This window comes from Felis catus, chromosome A1, assembly GCF_018350175.1.
Source record: "Felis catus isolate Fca126 chromosome A1, F.catus_Fca126_mat1.0, whole genome shotgun sequence".
NCBI classification, from domain to species: Eukaryota; Metazoa; Chordata; class Mammalia; order Carnivora; family Felidae; genus Felis; species Felis catus.
Window position 1 is genome coordinate 50,978,347 of NC_058368.1, and position 20,009 is coordinate 50,998,355.

Consider the following 20,009-nt stretch of genomic DNA (forward strand, 5'->3'; position numbering starts at 1 on the left):
GCCGAGGTCATATTAATTCAACCAATCCCCCTGGATACTATGAGGAGGTAGACACTGTAATGGGTCCCAGATTACAGAGAGCTCTAGCAACATGTCCAAAGACACACTGCCAACGAATGAGGCCCCGAGCCTCCCAAGCCCCGGCAGCCTGGCTCTGGATTGTGTTCTGCACTTTGGCTCTTCATCTTGTGTTAACATCTGAGCTAAAATATGTTACCCTCAGCATCTTGTTAAAAATTTAAGACCATCCAAGAGGTAAAGGAAGAGAGAACTTAAGAGCTGAACTAAGTAACCTACAAAGTGGTAAAGATGGTTTCCAACTCAGGGGCCTGACCCTTTTTTTTTTTTTTAACGTTTATTTATTTTTGAGAGAGACAGAGACAGAGAGCGAGCAGGGGAGGGGCAGGAGAGAGAGAGGGGAACACAGAATCTGAGGCAGGCTCCAGGCTCTGAGCCATCAGCACAGAGCCCGATGCGGGGCTCGAGCTCACAACTGCGAGATCATGACCTGAGCCGAAGTCAGACACTTAACCAACTCAGGGGCCTGACTCTTAAAGCCCATTTACTGGCCTCTTCTGGCCTCTCCTTCTACCTTTCCTACACCATCCCCGGGGAGGGAAGGGTGCTATCCACCGGCTGCCCACCTTCATTGCCTTCTCCCCACCCTGCAAGGCCCCCCCCCCACACTACCTAGCTTCCTTTTCCTCCTTCCTTCAAAACACCTTTCCTTCAGTCATGTAGGAAAAGAAACAGATTCATCTATTGAGACTTTCCCTTCAACACAGGCTATTACTTACCTCAAATGAAGTTTTTATCTGTCAGTCTTCAGATGTCAAGATACGAATCTCAGAGAGCATCACGGAAATATTTTTGACTGGGGTAGGGGTGAGAGGTCTCTTTCTGGTAGACCACAAATCACATCCTCTGAACACTTGTCTTTGTCTACATGCAAAGCTGGCAAAACCATAGTAGGCCACACCGCCTGTGTGATCTCTGACAAGTCCTGTCATCTCTCTGTACCTCAGTTTCCTACACACAAAAGAAGATAAAAACAGAGCTATGTCGTGGGGGTGTGGGAGGCTTCACTGACCTGCATACAGATAATACTGCTCAGAAAGTTCTTGGCACAAAATGAGCGCTATGTAAATGTTTATTATCATTACCACTCTTATTAAATGCCCTGTGCACTGTCCTGGTGTGGAGTAAGGAGGCTTTCTTCCCTCCTCCGTTCCCAAACTCCTCTCGTCTAAAAAATACTTCCTGCCACTGGTTTGCAAGAAAGCTTGTTTTCTGCCTCTTGGAGTGGAGAATTGGGTTGACTTAATATTCCTTGCTATTCATACGGTGTGTTTCTTCCTTTAAAGCCCTCTTTGCTACCAACACTACTTTGCATGAGACTACACAAAGAAAGATTCTTGAAAAGGAAGGTTTTGAAAGAAATGTTTTGGGCCTCGTTTTCAGGAATGGCCAAGCTGGTTGAAGTCTGCTTATTGTGAGAAATGTGACACAACCTACCACAAAACAAGAATTTCCACAGTACAAGGAAATGTACTTGGTTCAAATGCAAAAAAAAAAAAAAAAAAAAAAAAAAAAAAAAGGCTATTTTAGATTTATCAGCACTTGAGAGTAAATTTGCATTATTCTGAATGCTTTGCATGCTGCTCCTTAGGCTTCTTTTAAAAGAAATTTAAGAGAAGGAAAAGAAAAAAGAACAGTGCAATAAAAAAAGGGGGGGGGGCCCTCCTTTGCTTATATAACTCCCGCTATGGAGGCTTAGCGAAAATCAACTGCTAAGCAATGTTATCCCATCTCATTGCACAATCCACTGATAATCTTCACCTCACTTGATGGAAACTTCTATGCTTCCTCCTACTTTTTCATGGGACTGTTCATCTTCCTCATTCAGAATCTATTTCTCAAACCATGAATTTTAAATTATTCTCATTTAACTCTTGCCTCACTCTGTACTCCGAGAAAAGCTCTGAGACTTATAGACAAGAAACACATCCCGTTCTCTATTCCCTTCCCGAATATACGCTTCCATTAAGTCACTGCAGTAACTCCCACACTATAATACACGTAGCAACTTCGTGTGAAAGGATTTGCTCAGGAAATTATGAAAGAAGCCAGATAAAAGGTTAAATATCTGCATGGTTGGGGATGAAGAGGTTTTCCTAAACAAGGTATCCTACGACACTCTGCTTCCTGTGAGCTTGAGGACAAGAACTCCTGCTCTCCGAGCAGAGGGATCAGTACCTGGCCAACAGTGACTCCCTTCAACTTGCACCAGTATGATTAAAAGATCAGCTTTTGTGCCTCCACACCTTTCTGCTCCCTTGTCTGGCCTGTACTTGACATAAAGACACTAGACTAAGTACTGTTGGAGCCCTGTGATTCTGCCCCACAAGTAAGACATGCTTAGCTGATGGCCCCATCTCAAATGATAAGTCAGTACGGTCTGATCGGAGCCACCACCTCCTCCTTGGCAATGGCTCTCCCACATACCCTTGGTTGTTCCTTCTGCCTGCTTCAGTAGACTGCCCTCCTTCAGCCAACAAAGCACCAATTGCTTTGACATCTTGTTATCACACATCCTGTTCACAAGCACAGAGAAGAGGAACTGGGTCCAAATAAGCAGAGTGCTGTTGCATTCTCTTCATTAGATTGAGTGATTCAGTTACCTAATTAGGTGTCCTTAAGTCCATGGTGGCCAGATCTACACAGTTGAGCAGGATTTGTGTTGCTGGTTGAATCCAGAGAAAACATATGCTAATTTTGAGTGTTGCATTTATTTTATCCCTGTAGTTCTCCTTGGTTCCAAGAGTTCTCTTTGAAGTCAGCACACTGGTGTTGATCATTAGTGCACTGTTTTAATAACATCGGAGTCATTAACCTGCCTATTTGTCAATTAATGTCACTCAGTTCCATGGCACAGACTGCACTAGTTCTAGTCAATTGTCTCAGAAATAACAATAGGTTACCAAAAAGACCAACTTAAGAAAAAGTGGCTAGATCAGCATAAATCCACCATCCCAAGAGCTAAAACAGTTCAAAGACACCGTCCTCCAAAAAAAGGGGGGAGGGTCATTTTTCTTGTGTAAGCAGTTGCATTGCATATAGAAGTGTTCCTTCAGAGTGCCGCTCACTCAGTATTTATAGGAAGCCATAGACCAGCACCTGTACTAACACCTAGTATGTGTAATTAAATACTACAGTGTCAAAAGTGCAGAGTCTAATGGTCACACAAGTACTGACATCACTATAACCAAAGCAGCTGTGGATTTTGTCTATGGTCTTGAAGCATAAAATGCAATGAAACTGGCTGTGCCCCCAGAATAATTGTGACAAAGGTAGCATACCATCAGAATCTATTATATTAATAAACTAGGTATAAAGGCTCTTCACCAATATAGATCATATTTGACATGAAAATATAGAGCCTGAAGTTGATAGTCCTCATATCAAAATGGCCATAAGGGTGGATATGCTGGCCCAAGTGCATGGCCCATCCTGTCCCAGAGGCAGATATATCCATATCGTGAAGATGAATTAATCAAGGTCCCTTTGCCCAACGCCATGGATTACTCAAATCCTGCAACCAAATTCCCTGGTTCTAAGAATCTTTGTACCTTGCCTATAGTTGTGAGATTCACTTGCTGCTGATACCAGCACTCATTTATTAACTGAATTCAATAAATAGGCCTTAACTATCTAGTTCAAATTGGGAACCCAGTATCCTCCTGAAGCTTAAATTTTAGACAGCCATTGGTCAAAGAATTATATACACACATATGAAATCCCACTTGTGATAAATGCTATGAATGAAAGGTATATAGTCCTAAAAGAGCAGAAAATAATCTGAAAATAACAGTATCGTTATTACAGTCATCAGGTAGAAATCAATCTAACACATAAGTTTCAGAATCCTTGTGGGGATTAAATTTGATATATACAAAAACATATTTTTAACCTCCACATACTTAGATAAAACTAAGGATCATTTTACTATCAGCTAAGCTAGGTCGCAGAATAAGTAATAAATGAAATCTTGATAACTAAATACATCAAAGATTCTCACTAAAGGCAAAAGCACCAGCAGGTGTGGCAGCCCTCCAGTGCAGCTCCCTCCAAGCAGTGATTCATCTTAGAATCCAGAGCATCTCAAGGTGTGGCTCCTAGATCACTATGGCAACAAAGTCCCATAAGGGTGAGGGACTTCAGAGTCTTGCGTTGGCTCTCCTATGCTCCACCATAAGGGCGCTAACAAATGTGGGGCGACGTGGATGTTCAGTAAATACTTCTGCCATGAGAGGGAGAAGCATGGCTCTTGAATGTGCGATCTAACTTTTTTGAGACCATTTCCCACTGATCAAGTGGAAAGGGTCGTTCGAGCTATCTCAAAAAGTTAAGAGGATTCATGTGAAGCCCTTATTTGCTGCAAGGAGCCATAGAAAAGGCTGTGACTCCTATTTTTACTACAACCACCAATGATACCAACACCAAAGAGAAGAATAAAAATTGAATTGAAGCGTGACAGCCTGGACTAGTTTCTGCCAATGGAACAGGCCAGCCGTTCTGGCTGGGCACCTAGGAATGCGCAGCACCCTGGCAACCATGTCCCTTGGGGACACAGTAGGGTAGCTAGAAACAGCACCCGAAGCAAACAGGTACAGACCCTGGCCCTTCCCTAACCTCTTGGAAAGCACAATTTCACTTCTAGGTCCCTGCACATTTACTTAGTGAGCTAGTCTAAAATTGCCTAACTGGGCCAACAGACCCAGTTCCAAAAAAAGCTAAATATACCTAGTTACCTAAGTATTTTCTGATTCTAAATAATATTATCCTGGGTCAGAGATGAGCTATATTACTTGTTTAACTGCCATTATTGGTCCCTGTTTGACCATCATGGAACCAATGGCCCTGATCTCAATTACAGACCCTTCTTTACCCAACCGAAAACCAAGAAACCCATAAAGAAGCAATTCCTGGTTCTCGTTATGGCTCCCAATCGTCTTTGGTAAGATCGAAACTCAGGTGGTGTTTATCTATTTGAGAAATACTGTATTTACTTGTACTCTCCTAAGGATTGATCCTCAGCACCAATATGTCTGCTTAATATGCTTCGCGTATTGCTTTGGTGATGCATACAACCATTAGGTGCACAGCATGACAAATGTATATTTGGGTTTGTGGAAATGATGTCAGGCTTTTTATCGTGAATTTTAGTTGTCTGTCTGCATGTGCAGCTACTCACGGCCAGAGCAAAGAATCAGAAGAAGCAGTGTGCGAGAATGTGAAAGGCAATACTGAAATAAGGAAAAGAACGCTCCTAGAAAAAACAAGTAGGAGTGCAAGAGAATGAAATGAAAGTCATTGATTAGAAGAAAAAGTCTCAGAGATTCCAAAGATCAAAGGTTTAAAAAACCCAAAGGCTTGGAAGATTAATCTAAGCACTACCAAACTGCGAAAAACAATCTACAAGACCAATTGAAAACCAAACGGCTGTCCCAGAAAATAGAGTAAAATTGAGAATGCTGAGAAGCTAGAAATGATATGGTAAACAACAGTGGATTTATTTATTTTAAAAAGGTTTATAGCCACAATGTATATCATTGTTAAAAAGCACTACGATGACCCAAAGCAAATTAAAAAATAAAAACAAAAAAACAGAAACACTATATGCCCGTTGTCTATCAAGAGAAGTTTTAAAACCTTGTAGGCTTTCCTACAAAAAAAAAAGCTTGAGAAATCACACAAATAAAAGAGATTCACTATGTGGCCTTTTTACTGTTATTGGTAGAGATTCATTCTTAACTAAGCCATAGGTTATCTGGCTGTTTTTAGCTTATTTTATGAAAACTGTCTATTAATATTATGTCATATTATGAAAATAAATAGGCTGAGGTGTTTCAAAATGTGCTTGTGCATGAGTGTTTTTGTATATATGTATGGGGGGAGGTGTGAGCAGTGTATGTGACTGCTTGTATGTGCACAGTGTGTTTATGCACATCTGTGTAACTGGAGAGTGTGCAGGTATGCGGTTGTGCATGAGCGTGTGCGTGTGCTGTGGTGTGTGTGTGAATATGCGAGTATATGTGACTGCATGCGTGAGTGCCTGTGGGGTGTGTGATTGTGAATATGTGCAAGTCGATGCAAGTATGTACGAGCGTATGTGTGAGTATGTCTGTAAGTGGGTATGTCATGATGTGTGAAAGAGTGTACGAGTGTAAATGTGAGCGTGGGTGTGAATATATGTGTGCACACGGGCACATGGAAGCATATGTAGGAGGCTGTTGCTAACGGCAGAACACTTCTAATAAGCAGAAGGAGTGAGGCCTTTCCATGGCCTAGAAGGAGACCAAGTGTACAGATATCTAACGGGTAAATAGCATAGCAACTTGTTTCTTATGAGATCACTCAGACCAGAACCACATTCACCAAGAAAGTCATTTCCTAAATAGTCCCCTAGAGGCTGAGGCCTTCCTTCCATCTGTCCACTCACTGCTCTTTTAATCCTTTATTGCCAAGAAGGCAAAAAAGATCTCCAGGAGTAGCCCTTATGAGCTCCCAGCAGGTCTTTCTCATTTCCAGGCAGCTGGCCACCTCTCCCTGTTCACTCAGGCCCAAGACTTCTTCCAAGCCCTGATTAAAAACACTTTCATCCAAGAAACCTTCCCTACCCAACCTCCTCCCACACTGATCTCTCCCTCAGCTCTTAAGAATAACGTTCACTGGGGCGCCTGGGTGGTGCAGTCGGTTGAGCATCCGACTTCAGCCAGGTCACGATCTCGCGGTCCGTGGGTTCGAGCCCCGCATCAGGCTCTGGGCTGATGGCTCGGAGCCTGGAGCCTGTTTCCATTCTGTGTCTCCCTCTCTCTGCTCCTCCCCCGTTCATGCTCTGTCTCTCTCTGTCCCAAAAATAAATAAAAAAACGTTGAAAAAAAAATTTAAAGAATAACGTTCACATCTTGAATGACATATCGAACTGAATTAACCGTACAAAGAGATGAAATCACATGGCTACCTACACCGGCTGATTTTAATAATTGTAACAGTTAAGTTTCATTAAGAACTTACTATGTGCCAGGCACTCTACTAAATAAACCTTTTATATACATCTCAATTAATTGTCACAACATTCCTTTGACATAGCTACTGTATGGCTTTCATTTTAAAGATAGGAAATCCAGACAGTTTAAGTAAGTTGTCTGAGGTCTGTCTCTCTCTCTCTCCGTGTGTGTGTGTGTGTGTGTGTGTGTGTTTGTGTGTGTGTGTGTGTGTGTGTGTGTGTTCTCTGTGGTTCATATTGAGTAAATTCTATTGCTCTGTCCTCAAATTCACTGATTTTAGCCTGTCTTCTCTACTCTACTATTGAGCCCATTCAATGAGTTTTTCCTTTGATTATTATATTTTTCAGTTCTATAATCTCCATTTGGTTCTTTTTTTATAACTTCTATTTTTTTTTTTTTTGCTCAGATTTTCTGACTTTCCATTTGTTTCAAGCGAATTCATAATTCCTTGTGAAACATTTTTATGAGGCTGCTTTAAGTTGTGAGATCATTTCAAAATCTGATTCATCTCAGTGTTGGCATCTGTTGATTATCTTTTCCCATTCATGTTTTGATTTTTCCGGTTCTTGGTATGGCAAGTGACTCTCTATAGTGTGCTGGGCATTTGGAAAGCGGGACGCTAACTCCTACACGCTGGACTCTGCTGCCCACAGGGGAACGGAGGAGGGGTCAGGGCAAGTGCCAACTAGCCCTGCCTCCCACCATCTGATTCTGTCTTGTTGCTACTAGATGGAGTGGAGGTTCAGCTCCCCACTCAGCCCAGTGACCCCGGGGAAAGCAAAATGCTCACTAGCCCCAACACTGGTGAAGAGGAAGTCTCAAGTCAGCACTGGGTCCTACGGACACCACACTGACAGATCTGCACTGACTGGTTTCCACTGGGCAGGGTACGGAAGATCAGCTGGCCACTTGGTCCTGCCAACACCACCCAGTGGGAGGATGAATCAAAGCACTGCCTGCTTCCGCCACGCACAGGACAGAAGGTTATCTTCCCGCTCAGCCCTGCTGATGCCTCCCTATGGGGTGACCAGGGCGTGCTGCCTGCTCCCACTCAGCAAAGGGGTGGAAGATAGAGGGGTCATTTTCCACTGGTGTTTGACATTTGGCTAGAGTAGGCTAAGTGTTTTCAAAATGCTTCCTGGCCCTTTGCCTAAGGGGAGCAGGCTCTTTTTGGAAGTTTTCGTGGCTGTGCCTATGGGTGGTTCTGGTTTAGAAGCTTCTGAAGTGCCTGTACAAAATATAAGACGGCAAGAAAGTGTCCCAGGAACTCACCACATGTCATTCCTCAAGTCCTGTGGTCCGGGCAGCCCTTCTTCCCTTACATTTCGGAGACTTCCTATGCTTGTTTATTGTATTGTGTCTGGAGATGTTTTGTTGTAATGGTGGGAAGGAGGGTAGAAAGCTTGTAGAAATGAGGTTACTCCCTCTTGGCGGAACTAGAACTACTCAAGGTATTGTAAACTCACAAATGGTGAGCCCAGAATTTGAACCATATTCCCAAGGAGAAGCTGGTATTCAACCACTGGCTAAGTTCACTTCAACTCTGACTTCCCCCAGGATCTCCCTTTGTTTCTGGAATGGATAGTCCCAACATCCCTGGAACCACATTTCTTGGCCTCAGAATTCACATTTATTAATTAAAAAAGGAAAGTGCAAGATTATATACATTTTAACACATTCTCTCAGGTTTGTCAAAATGGAAAGAGGACTAAACCCTCTCTTTATCTCCTTGCAGGGACTTCATATTCTCAGACTTCACAGGACAGACTATCTCCTTAATATCTGACTTTCAGAGAACAAATCGTTGAAACACATAGCAGGCCACTCAATGCTATGACTATTTTTACTTTGAGCCTGCACATTTATATGGCATATGTCCTTATTCTTAAACTATGGATTTCATGAAGCAAGGCGAATTCTGAGCACATTCTAAATACCTAAAATAAATGAGTTAATTATTGGCTCTGTGACCAACACAAGGATTTTGCATCACTACCAACCTGGTTTTCACAGATAACATTGTAGCTGGTGTCCCAAGCCACGCTGTGGCCATAAAGAAATGCTCCCGCTTACTTTGCACTGAATCTACAAAGCACACATATTTTTGCCTGCCTAGCATTGAAGCCTTTCCTCCCGTGTCAGAGTTATGAATTCTGTAGTACCGACGGCATTCCACCACACCAAGTAAACAGTTAGTTGTGGTAGATGATTAGCAAGGGAATATTGCAGGTCCCATAGAAAAACTAGAAAAATTAAAAAGTCAAAAACCGGTCTCTTGGACACTCCTGTGGGTTCTCCCTGTGGACCAATTAACCAACACATTCAGATGTTGGCATTCCTTATTTCCAGAACCGCTGGCCCAATTACTGGGCTCCAAACGGTTACATTTTATGGCTGAAATGATTTAGAGCCAATGTTTTCATTGCCCAGTACGTGTTCCTCTCTATGAAAACAAAACTTCCCAGAGAAGGACCACAACCGAGGCTGGGAAAGGGGAGGCAACGCACGCAAAGGATCAAACGCAAAAGCCAAATGCAAATTAGAGAAAGAACAGCAGTCTTTGGACTCCAGCCCTTATTCTTTTGGATTCAGTGCCAAATGTGTATTTAAAGACACCCTGAAATATCACCAATTTAGAATTTGTTTTTTGCCTTTGTTGAGAATGCTGCTCTGCCATAGGGTTTGTTGAACAATAAGTCTAATTCAATTACCAGAGGCCAAAAAGTAGCAGTCCAATATTTTGCTTTCTTAATGACTAAGTCAGATAGACTATCAGAGACCCTAGTCATTGTTTAATGCTCAACCATTAAAAATATCTGGAGTGAAGGGTGGGAGGGAGGTAGGTTTCAAATTTTAACACAGATGTGGACGAAGCCTCAAACCTGTGTCAAGCCACCCGCTGAGGAGGAGAGTTCACCCGCTCTCACAAGTTTCGACCTATTTGGTTTAAATAAAGGAGACATCTACCTTCTTGATGTGATTGCCCCAAACCATTCTTCCATGAACAATGTCTTATAAATGAGTTTTCTGTTCAAAGTTCCATCTTGGGTAGTTAAGAAATGACAAGTGATAAAAAGGGAACCTAACTCCAAGAGTGGGACAGGTGCAACTGTTGTAAAAGCATTGTTCTCAGTGGTTTTCAGGGTGGGGAGAGAGGGATATTGCCCTCCGGGGATCATTGACAATGTCTGGACACAGTGGGTTGCTACAACTAGAGTGAAGGGTGCCACTGGTATCTAGTGGGTAGAGACCAGAGACCTAGTTAAAGATCCTTCAAGGCACAGGACAGCTGCCCACAATAAAGAATTATCCAGTCCAAAATGTCAATAGTGCCAAGGTTGAGAAAAGCCATTTTATACTTTCATACAAATTAACAATCAGATCCTTTCAAAAGTTGAGCAGAGAGCAGGTTTCTATAAGGTTTTATCTCATCTGAACAATGTGCCTAGGGTGGGAAGGAATTAAGAAAAGGGCAGGAGGTAGCTCAGAGGGCGAGCAGAAAACTATAAAGAGCAGTGACTGGAGTTGAACACAAAACCTCCCTACATTTCAGTTGGGCTTAAAAACTAATTATGTCCTGAAGCCTTATTAATAATCAGTCTTGTTACCTCGTCTCTGTTCTAAGAGATAACTCGGCCTCAATCCTGCTCCCACAGGTGTTCAAATTCTCCATTAACTTCTTTACATGAGGAAACAAATTTCCCTTCTTTCTCACCCTCTTGGGGCTTCTTTCTGGACATTTACATCCTAGAATTCAGCTTTTGATATTCCAGACAGAAAATAGACCTTGTTTATAACAACCTTTGAGTATTCTATTTCAAAGTCAATTTCACATTCATCACCCCAAATTCTATATATTTTGTCTATGAAACAACACTGGGAGGGACATGTCAGCCAACTTCGAGAATTCTCATGATATAATGGGTACAGCCTGTCTCGGTTCTTTATTTTTTATTTTTTTTTTAATTTTTTTTTCAACGTTTATTTACTTTTTGGGACAGAGAGAGACAGAGCATGAACGGGGGAGGGGCAGAGAGAGAGGGAGACACAGAATCGGAAACAGGCTCCAGGCTCCGAGCCATCAGCCCAGAGCCTGACGCGGGGCTCGAACTCACGGACCGCGAGATCGTGACCTGGCTGAAGTCGGACCCTTGACCGACTGCGCCACCCAGGCACCCCAGTCTCGGTTCTTTAAAAGTATTGATACACATCTCTATCTGTCAGATCAGAATTCCCCATATCGTATTTCCTGAGAAGAGTAATCTCTCATGTGTTGCCTCCAGAGTCATGCATTCAAATAAAATAATGATGTTATACTAAAAACGAGTAACTGAGTGTGGACTCTGGTCCTGGCACTCTGCCAAATGTCGTACGTAACATTATATTATTTTCTGTCCACAATAAGCCTATGAGGTTAAACTCATTTTTCCCATTGCTCTGATGGTGCACGGAAGATTCCCATCGTACAGGGAAGTAACTTGCCTAAATTTCATGGCTACTAGTGAGCCTGGGATTTCAGTACAAGTCTTTGTTCAAAGCCGGTGCTCTTAATTAATATGGCCTACTAGTGGGTAAAACAGAGTTTAAGGAAGAATTCTTTACTGTAGAATTTCTCAGACCCTTTAATCTGCCATGTCTAATCACAAGCGCTACATTTGTCTCCCAGACTAATTTGTCCCATGCCCCCTTTTTCACCAGGAAGCATCCTGCATGACCAATTCTGCACAGAACCTGTTTAGAACTACACCATGTTCCCCACCTGGAAGAGGCTGATCAGAAAAAAAAATCTAAAGAGAAGCTCACACAAGTGAGTTGTTCATTAAGGGACTGGTGACCACAGAATCACCACCAAAAAGCTTTGTGAGGCAGTACAGGTGTCACAGAACTGATGAGAGAAGATCATTTCCCGAAAGAGGAGGCTAAAGAGAGTCGGAGGGCTTTCATAGAGTCTCTTTTTTAGAATTTAAATGAAGCACCCCCCACCCCAGTCTTCATCAGGGTAATACAAATCAAAGCCACACTGAGATACCACCTCACGCCGGTCAGAGTGGCTAAAATGAACAAATCAAGAGACCATAGATGCTGGAGAGGATGTGGAGAAACAGGAACCCTCTTGCACTGTTGGTGGGAATGCAGACTGGTGCAGCCGCTCTGGAAAACAGTGTAGAGGTTCCTCAAAAAATTAAAAATAGATCTACCCTATGACCCAGCAATAGCACTGCTAGGAATTTACCCAAGGGTTACAGGAGTGCTGACGCATAGGGGCACTTGTACCCCAATGTTTATAGAGGCGCTTTCAACAGTAGCCAAATTATGGAAAGAGCCTAAATGTCCATCAACTGATGAATCGATAAAGAAGATGTGGTTTGTATATACAATGGAATACTACTTGGCAATGAGAAAGAATGAAATCTGGCCATTTGCAGCAATGTGCATGGAACTGGAGGGTATTATGCTAAGTGAAATAAGTCAGGCAGAGAAAGACAGATACCATATGTTTTCACTCATATGTGGATCTTAAGAAACTGAACAGAAGACCATGAGGGAGGGGAAGGGGAAAAAAATAGTTACAAACAGAGAGGGATGGAGGAAAACGATAAGAGACTTAAATATAGAGAACAAACTGAGGTTGATGGGGGGTGGAGGAGAGGAGAATGTAGGTGATGGGCATTGAGGGGGGCATTTGTTGGGATGAGCACTGGGTATTGTATGTGAGCCAATCTGACAACAAATTATATTAAAAAAATAAAAAGAAAATTCTTTAAAACTCGAGAAATTTTAACCCCAAAGGACAATAAAACATTTCTTTTATATTTAAAAATAAAAATATAAAATATAAACGAAGCACAATTTTCACCCTTTGAGCCTTGTGTTGAGGTCTTTACCAATGAACAGCTGGAGAGCATTAAAAGCTTTGTGAATATTTTCTTACCTTCTAGAACAAAAGATGTTAAACTGCCAAGGGAGGTTTGGTGACTTATGAAGTATCCTGCATCATGATTGGTTCATCACTGGTTCATCAGCTGCAAAACTGGTTCATAAAGGCCAAAAATGAAGTGTTACTATTGAATGAATTTCCACATTTTCATAATAACGTTGTTAACTTGTCATGCTTTTCAAAACTTGCCTCTGCGTTCCTCACTTTTATAGTCAATATTTAAGCGGGATCATAATTCTGGGAGGATTCAGACTCTGGGGAACAAGGGAAAATCGGGTAAAGAGCATTATATCCCATAAGTCACATATACTTTAGGGAAGCCAAGAGGAGAGACAGTCAGCAAAATAAAACCAGATGTGAATTTGATATGATGATACCAGGCCTTCCAATAGGAAGAGCACTTTCAAATACACATTTTTTTTTCTTGGAATCAGTTGCATCACGGAATAAGTGAAACACTGAGCATCTCTTGCCCAAAAAGAATTACATGAAGCCCACACAGGGCTTTTGAAAATTCATTTACATTTGAATGATGCAAATTGTAATTTAGTATAATAAAGTCTGGAACTGAGAGAGAGAAATCATAGGAACAACTTGACTTCCAGTCAAATCTAATCCTAGTCCTCATCTGAACATGCTACCTTCAGTCAACATGTCCCATCAGAGATGTTTTTTCTGTAAAACAAGTCATATCCTTCCTAATCCTGCCACACCCGCCCATCAGTGATAGGATCAAATGTGGTCTACAGATGTGGTTATTTCCACATAAGGTATTCTCAGAGATTCCTCGTGAACAACAGATGTTTCTGTCTGAGGCTTCTTTGGTACGACAGATACAGCATAATCATGCCACAATAAGAGTGAAGCTCTCTACGATATGTTCAGGTTCTGATATAGAATTAGCAGAGTAACAAGTCTGTATCAACAAAAGACCGTATCTTTGCTGGACGAAACACTGTTCACCAGTTGTAGACTGGTAGACTACAAACAACTATAAACACACCTCCCTACTTTCAAATACAAATAGCATAACAGCGCAAGAAAGGTTGTCTGATCTTTCCTCAGAATAGTTAACTCGTGTAATTGCTAAGCCTGAATATGACAACGTAGGGAGGAGGACTAAGGCATCACAATGTGGGGAGAGCATGAAGGGGAAACGCCATTTTTCTTCACTGTGCATGTACGTTCGGTCACTGCAGCAGGGTACTGCCCCCTGAAGCTGAACTTACATTTGAAAAAACACTTCAATAAAAAGTATGATTTTATAGTCTCTTTATCAACTTTCAGACTTCAGAGAGTCTTAGATGTCACCTAGCATAACCACCCAGCGCCCTCCAGTCATGACTTGGGTCTTAGCTGGTGGGCAGCACGGCTCCCTCTGACAGAGAGGCAGCTAAGGATGCATTGAAGTAATTATATCCTGTGTTGTGTTCCTACTCTATGAAAATACTCCCATGAACGAAAGCAGAATTGGACTTCCACAAAGTTCCTCGGGAGCAGCACAAACTGAATCTAGTCTTTCTTTAAAAAGACTGAAAGGCACACTACTCCACCCTGGAAAGGAGCTGTTCCCCTCAGAGCCAAAGTTGGTCCATTCACGCAACCTTTCCTCACGCGATGGCTGTGGAGACTAAGCATCCTGGCCTACCCTCTCTCTGATACACCCACCTCCCAACCTCTGGTTCCTCCACCCACCCTTTCGTGTTTGGGTTTTCTCATGTTCCTTCCTTCCCTCCTTTCTCTTCTCAAACCACATGCTCCCAGATGTCGCATAGATGAACACTACTCATTCTGAATCTTCAGTGCAGATTTCTGTTTCCAGCTCAAGTCCTAACCGAACCACGTGCACAGATCAGACACGTCTCAATCTCCAAGTGCCAAAGCGGCATCTTTCCTCTGCAGCCGCTACCTCAATGAATGGAATTTACACTTTTGAGTCCTAATAAACAAACTTCCCCGTCAATACGCCCTTCCAATAAATCCATTTCCTAGAACATCCTCGAATTCTCTTCCCTCTTCTCCATCCTCCCCCTGCCACTTTCACTCAGGTCATTGCCATTTCTGGCCCATTTCCCTCACTGTGGCCGGAGCGATCTTCCCAAAACCCAAGCATATCCCGTCATCTTAATCACACAAAAGAAACCATATCTAACTAAACTCCCTTTCATGTCATGTAAAAGTACACTTACCGACCATATTTTATAGACAAAAAATATGCATATAAATGGCATTCTTTTTTTTTTAATTGAAGTATGATTGATATACAATGTTAGATTAGTTTCAGGTGTGCAACATAGTGATTCAACATTTACACACATTACAAAATGATCACGATGATAAGTCTAGTTACCATCTGTCACCATGCAAAATTGTTATAGTACTGACCATATTCTCTATGCTGTACTTTACATCCCTATGACTTATTTATTTTATAACTGGAAGTTTGTACCTCCTAATTTCCTTCACCGATTTCACCCATCCCCCCCACACTCCTCTCCTCTGGCAACCACCAGTTTGTTCTCCATATTTATGAGTCTATTTCTGTTTTGTTTTGTTTGTTCACTTGTTTTGCAAATTCCACATATAAACACCATACGGTGTTTGTCTTTCTCTGACTTCTTTCACTTAGCGTTAATACCCTCTATGTCCATCAATGTTGTCACTACATTGTATTCTTTTCAAGAAGAGGTTTGAGTTAAACAAAAGAAACAGTTGTCAGAAAGGAAGAGAGGCAGCTTTACAAAACATTTCCACACAGCTCATCAGTTCTAAGCTGTTAGTTGACGGTAAACATATGGGAGGAAACTACAATATAAGACAGAGATTTAAGAGCCCCATAAAAAAATACCCATATTTTAAATAAGACACTTCCCAGACCCTCATACCTGGGTAAAATCAAAGGACATGTTCTGAGATGCCTTTCAGTTTTTAAGAAAGAAGTTAATCTTCCATTTCCCCCATCAATAATAACTCTGTGGTACTTTTACACCTGTCCACTCACACACATTACAGGGGGGTTCAGATCGAGTTCTCTAGCAGGGATAAATGCTCTGGGTTGAAGAGTTTGAAACGATTGTGATTCAATCACAGAAACAGAAAACTACCTTACATCCTCTTCATGAGGAAGGTTAACTTCTGTATTGTATGAATTGTCCATCATGAAGAGCTTCTCATGAGAAATGAAAGTGGATTCTGTTAACGGAATTAAACACAAAGCAGAGTGATTTAATTATACATTCGTAGGCTCCGCAAATTGGCTCTGTCTTTTCTTGGCTCTTCCAGTTTTCAATAAATACACACTAAGAGTCACAACTTTGGAGTTTCTTGACAATTCCCAAACAAAATATTTAGATTCATTCATTTCTCTAAATTTACTTAGAGAAAAATGTTTAAAGGATGATGATGGACTGGACCTAGCCACATTCCAGGTAAGCAGGATATCTCAAATTTTCAAATTCACTTATTTATTTTTGACAAAATCCACAGTATATTCTCATTTACAGTAGTGTAAAATTAAAGGAAAAGTTCTTTTTTAGTATTGGTATTTGACCTTGAAGGTTAATAAACTCTCTAAAAACAAAAACAAGGGGCGCCGGGTGGCTCAGTTGGTTAAGCGTCCGACCTTGGCTCAGGTCATGATCTCCCAGTCCATGAGTTCAAGCCCCGTGTCGGGCTCTGTGCTGACAGCTCAGAGCCTGGAGCCTGCTTCAGATTCTGTGTCTCCCTCTCACTCTCTCTGCCCCTCCATCACTCTCTCTCTCTAAATAAATAAATAAACTTTAAAGAAAGCAGAAATATTTTGATTGAGATTTTTATTTTTCATTGTCCTTCCATGCTTTGGAATCTTATCAAGATCCTGTTATAAATCTGCAAACTCACAGGTGTTGCCAGCAGCCCCTTAGATAGGTTGATCTTTGCTAAGCATAATTTTAAAGAATCGTTTTTAAAATGGGCCCATTAGCAGATCTTATTTGAATTCAATTTTCATAGTTCTGTTAATAATCAGAACACATGCTTTGGTTGCCATATCTCAAGCTCTTCAACCTCCCCAGAGACTCGTAAGGGTGGATACATTTATGGCCAAGTCACTACCCTGCCTGGCTACCCAAACAAGATGATTTGGGCCAAAAGCATATAGAAAAATGAGGTTTGGTTCTCTTTCAAAAAAGGAAAATTAATCGCTATACTTTTTGTTCTAATTATGGCCATAACATGATTTCTTTTTATCCTCACCAGGAACTTGGAGACTATTTCAGATGCGACAGAAAACTTGAAGAAAAAAAAAATGCAATAGGAGAGCCATCCTGAAACATGACATTAGTACAACGTCAATTCTCTACCTAAATGCAACCAAAAAGATGAGGACAATATCTTTCTACGGTGGATAAAAATAAATAAATAAAACTAGTGAGTGAAAAGGAAAGCACTCCGAGAAGATGCGTTTACAGAGGATTAACCTCTGCAAGGCTAATAAGATAGGGAAGGAAATGATAAGGAATTAAGACTGCATTTCTCCCTGCTGAGCCAGAGATAACTGCATCACCGCCAAGAATTTGTGTATGTGTTGCCTTCTATGAAAATCTATAGATATTTTTGCCCTATTTTTATGCATGTAGAATATGAACATTTTAAACACCACAAAACAGCTTTAATTGCAGATATTTTATTTAACTTTAACCTTTTAACAGGATCCATACTCATTAAGATTTCATCTCTATATTTCAGCTCTCCGTTTAAGGCCCCTGGTACGTATGTCAATCCACGGCTATCTAGAGCATTAACTGAAAATGTCAAAAGTGTAATTCTTCATTACAGCAGAAATAGAATTATAAAAATTAGATCTTCCAATTACAAATGACATTTACCACTCCAATCGAGGTTAGCCTTACATGTGGTTGGGGTCAGAGGGCGAAGGAGAATCAGCCTGTACTCCAAAATAACTCCAGCACAGGTCTACCATTGAGGTTTTGTTTCTACCTTTAGTAAATTCTTCCATCATCTTGGTTCTGAGTCATAGTAGCCACAATAATAGCTGTACTTTATTTCAGATTTTCTGTGCACCAAATACTGTGTTCAGCTCTTAACAATTGACCTAAAGGAGTCCTGAAGTCTGGACTAAAATCAGACTGGACTCCACGTATTTGAACCCTGGCTCTTGGGAAAACTCCCTAACCTTGCTAAACTTCTGTTTTCTCAAGTGTGAAATGGGTTTGATTGTATCTATATCGTAAGATTGCTGTAAAAACGATGAGAGATGACCAAGAAAATTAAGGATTTTTCCTAAGATCACACTCAACTAAAGAAATGGAAGAATCCAATTCAAACCTAGTTCTGACAGCTCCAAATTTCCAAGTTCCCATAACTTTCCACTGTATCACACCACCGCTGAGGGTGGCCAGGATGTCATACAGACAGAAGGTACTGAAGAGGAGCAAGATACCAACACGAGCAGTATTTCTATTCCTGAGAGGAAATCCAGACCTGTGAGGTCCTGGGACAACCTAAAGCAGACAGACCCTGTTTGATGCTCAAACTATAGGAACTTCTATTGGTGACATGTTGTTGGGTTGTACATACCACGGGGGTGGAGGAGTTTCTGACCAACAGTGCCTGACACACCATAGGAAATACACACACACACACATAGGATTGAGGGTAAATAATGAGTCAACTAATGAACTCTAAGAAATTCTATATAAGAAAGAGAAATACTCCTTCTTGCAGTGAAACATTTCACATCCCTTTCTCAACCTCAGCACCCTTCAAACACCCGGATACCTACATTTTATGACAGAAGATGAGGGGTACAATTGAAGCTGGGATGAGTTATGGTTCCTCTTGATTGTAAGCTCCATCAAGGTGGGATGATCATCAGTTTTTGTGACCACCGTACTCATACCAGCCAGCACATGCTGAGTTAACACTCAGTCAGTACTTCTTGAATTGAATTGGATTGAATTGAATTGAATCAAATTGCTACTGTGATCTTCCTCCACAGCACACAGATATTTGACCCTCTTGTTTTGTCTTGAACTCTCAACGTCTAGCAGTATGTAATTTGACATACATTTGGATCCTATCCACATTAAGCATCTGCAAGGCAAAGACCCAAAGCCACACAGATCAGACATATCAACTCAGGGAAAATGGAAACATCCCACATCAAAGGCATGTGCATTCGTTTAAATGGCTCTGTTTAATATATAAGATAATGCAACTTGACTGGGGAGGTGTGATATTACATGATACTAATCTGGATTTAAATTTTTTTAATGCTTATTTTTATTTTTGAGAGAGACAGAGAGCAGGAGCAGGGGAGGGGCAGAAAGAGAGGGGGACACAGAATCTGAAGCAGGCTCCAGGCTCCCAGCTATCAGCACAGAGCCTGATGCGGGGCTTGAATCATGAACCTGAGATCACGACCTGAGCCGAAGTCGGACACTTAACTGACTGAGCCACGTAGGCACCCCGGTACTAATCTGGATTTAAGATAGACTTTCCTCCTTCATGAAATCCAGAAAGAGTCTCACAGTGGTTTTTTTCTTTGTAAGACATCACAGTCATCTGAAGACTTGACTGGGACAAAGGATTCATTTTCAAGGTGGTTTACTCACAAGCTGGTTCTCTTTGTCAGGGTCAGTTTCTCCAGAGGTGCAGGCCCCCTTATCATGGTGCCTGGTTTCCTCTGGCTTTACGTGGTCCAAAAGAGCAAGGTGGGAGCTGTGATCTTGTATGACTGAGCCCCAAAGCCACATGCCATCACTTTGCATCTTTGATACCATTTGGCAGGTTACCTACCACAGCTTTTCTCCCTAAAGTTAAGTTGAGGAAGCCAAAATCACATCGTTCATATGGCTATATAATTTCTGTAAAGCTTTTTAGAAATACACATCAAAAACCTTAACAATGTTTATATTCTTTGATGGAATAATTCCGCCTCTCAGGATCCATCCCAAAGAAATAGTCACAAATGCCAAGAAACACTTGTATTATGAGAGAAA

General features: G+C 41.5%; 1 long non-coding RNA gene across 1 annotated transcript in view; it reads right to left on the bottom strand.

Moving 5' to 3' along the window:
• LOC111559858 overlaps nt 1-20,009 on the bottom strand; it is a 52,579-nt gene that overhangs the window by 15,104 nt on the left and 17,466 nt on the right. The window contains exon 6 of the long non-coding RNA XR_002741259.2: nt 13,003-13,101. This is a non-coding gene — a long non-coding RNA (uncharacterized LOC111559858). The remainder of the gene's footprint in view (nt 1-13,002; nt 13,102-20,009) is intronic.